The sequence below is a fragment of the Bombus impatiens genome, unplaced genomic scaffold (assembly GCF_000188095.3).
Source record: "Bombus impatiens unplaced genomic scaffold, BIMP_2.2 scf_0478, whole genome shotgun sequence".
Lineage (NCBI taxonomy): Eukaryota > Metazoa > Arthropoda > Insecta > Hymenoptera > Apidae > Bombus > Bombus impatiens.
The window spans coordinates 420,503-423,093 of NT_176897.1; the positions used below are offsets into that span (position 1 = coordinate 420,503).

Here is a 2,591-nt window from a genome sequence, read left to right on the forward strand (position 1 = left end):
GCTTCCACAGCGTTCACGTGCGTGAACCGCGGAGGAAACCGTTAGCTTTACAACTGCGAGTCGAGAACGATGGCACGGACCGCGCGAAACGGCCCCGCTGTATTATCTTCCACCTCTTCCTTTCCAACTTGCAACTCGCGTCTCGTCGAAAATTTACTTACTCGGCGATTACGGCAAAGAATCGGAGTAAAATCGCTCTCCTACGTGTATTCCTATGTACGTTATATCGTATATACGTAATTTCCATTTTACCGGAAGACGACCGAAATGGTACCGATCGGTCGAGAACGATCGTAAAAAGGAAAAGACCGAGTTGGGTCCGATGAAAAAGCATACCGTCGGACCCGGCAATTATCGCGTACGCCCGATCGGACGGACTCGTCCGCGCAACATATATCACGTGTTCACCTGCAAAAATGTTTACCGTGCGTGCGAAGGAGCACTTGGTCCCAAGGAGGAGAGGATCCTATGCAGGTGGGTACGACGGCCCCTGGAGAATGTTCGTACGCGGGGCAGGTGGGGCGACTGGCGGTACCCCGTTGCGGGGTTCTGGGCAACGAAATATCGCGGGGAAACGGGCGAGGCTACTAAGAGGAAAGAGGAAGAAGCAACGGCCGACGAAGAGCGAGAGAAAGACGATCGGAGAGAGGAAAAGAAGGCACGAGACCGAGAAGAGAGACGCGGTAGCGAAGGTGGTGGAGGAGGAGGAGGAGGAGGAGGAGGTAGAGCAGCGAGAAGTATCGGTGGGGCATGTGGAGGGGTTAGGAGGAGAGGGAGGAGGGCTGGTTGTACCCGCGGATGATCCCCAGGTTGAGTCGCGCTGGGTTCAACGTCCTGGCGGGCAGCGCACCCGAGAGCCGAGGCAGGCAGCCGAGCAGCCACCAGACCTCTCTATACACGCATACACGCCACGTACGTACGTATACACATGCACGTACACAGGCGAATACTCGCGCACGCGACACGTACCTACGCTCCACCGACGTTACACGTGCGCGCACGCGCTCTCCTACACACCCGCAGCTTTTTTCGTTCGTGTGTGTACACGAGAAGAAGAAGGGGAGTGGGCAGGCAGAAGGGGAGGAGAAGACGGTGTATACATGTAGGAGAATACGCGTACACATAGGCGAGAAACGCACACGAGAAAACGCCGGCTGGCTTGTTCGCTTCGCGAGAGTTTGCTTTACGCGAACTATCCGTAGGTACTGTTACTTTTGCGACCAGGCCCTTTCGATCCCTTCTCGCCTGTCCCCCTCGCTCCCCCTTTCTCTCCTTCCCACTCTCCCGTTCCGCTTTGTTTTCTTCTAAGTAGCGGACAGGTAACGAGCCGAAGGAGATACGCGCTTAGAGAGGAAGGCGAACGGACGAGAATTTCGTGGGACGTTGTTTTCGTGGTTTACCGCTTTCGAACGAACGATTCCTGTTTCTACTCGCTTCTCTCCTCTCGCAGCCACGAGAAGTCGTATTTCCCCGACTCGTCGTGGGAAATAGCGATCGACCGCGAGAACGACCGGCAGGAAAGTCCATAGAGGCTCGGTGAGATTCCAGAAGAAAGGAGAAATCACTTTTACCCCAGGAGCAGCGAACGATCCGCGCGCGGATCACAGAAAAAGTAGATCGGCGAGAGATCGCTGAATTTGGAATTGTTCTCGATGATATCGCGATATGCATCTAGGAAGTTTGCCGCGTTCCTTTCGACGAGTCGTTGCTGCGCGCGTTATTGTCGTTCGTTCTTTCTTCTTCGAACGGCGAGTCAGCGACAGACGCGATTAACCCTCGCGGCGTGTATACGTTTTCACGCGTTTCCACGTACGATCGTGATCCACGATTTCTTTCTCGCCGATTCGATTCTTCGATCTCTCGGGTTACGCGGTTCGTTCGTTCGATTCGTTGAAAAAGCTGGTTCGATCGAGCGGATAGGACGACGGTCTGACCGAGAAGAAAGCGGGCTGGTGGCCACTCGAAATTCAAAGAGGGTGAGGAACGCCACCGTTTCGACGTGCTCGATAGTCATCTGTTACGTTGGGATAGGTCGAGGCGGCGGTACGTGCACACGAACGGCCGAGGAATTGGATCGTCCAGTCTACCGGGTGTCGCTCGTTTACCATCGAATCAAGTTGCTCGAAAAACGAGGAACATCGCCTCTGCGTTCGTTCGGTTCCTCGGTTCGTTCGTGCGAGGAATTCGCGACTAGCCAGAGAACGCTTCCGTATCCGATAACGTTGTCGAACAAAAACGCCGCGATGCATCGTGCGTTGGACGGGATTGCCGGTGTTGCTTGCTAGCCGTTGCACAGCCACTGCCACGGAGAAGAAAAGAAGTCCCCTCCGCGCTGGTCGGTCGGCCTCGGTGGTGGAGTTACCGAGTGGTGGATGCATATGTCGCGCGCGTATAAATATTGCGCAACACGCGGCGAGAATCGAAGGGAAAACATCGGCAGCACGACGTGTATTCCGTTACTCGGGGCGAACGACTGCCGGACTCGCTTTGCATCGTGTTTCTGCCGGCCAACGGACGAAACTCGATGGCGTTCGTGCGTTGCTAGCGATCCGCGAACAAACCTCGTTATCGTCCACGACGACCTCTGCGAC

At 55.4% G+C, this 2,591-nt stretch overlaps 2 protein-coding genes across 7 annotated transcripts in view; one reads left to right on the top strand and one right to left on the bottom strand.

The window, feature by feature from the left end:
• LOC100748014 (ecdysone-induced protein 74EF) overlaps window positions 1-2,591 on the top strand; it is a 152,379-nt gene that overhangs the window by 34,168 nt on the left and 115,620 nt on the right. The window contains exon 1 of one of the 5 annotated variants that reach the window (XM_033321651.1): window positions 784-912. The exons of the other annotated variants lie outside the window; for them this stretch is intronic. The gene's annotated coding sequence lies outside the window, so the exon portion shown is untranslated. Of the gene's footprint in view, window positions 1-783; window positions 913-2,591 lie in introns of those variants that run through there. 5 annotated transcript variants of the gene reach the window in all.
• The window catches only part of LOC100748135 (U7 snRNA-associated Sm-like protein LSm11), a 16,691-nt gene that overhangs the window by 9,921 nt on the left and 4,179 nt on the right, over window positions 1-2,591 (bottom strand). The gene's annotated exons all lie outside the window — the stretch shown is intronic.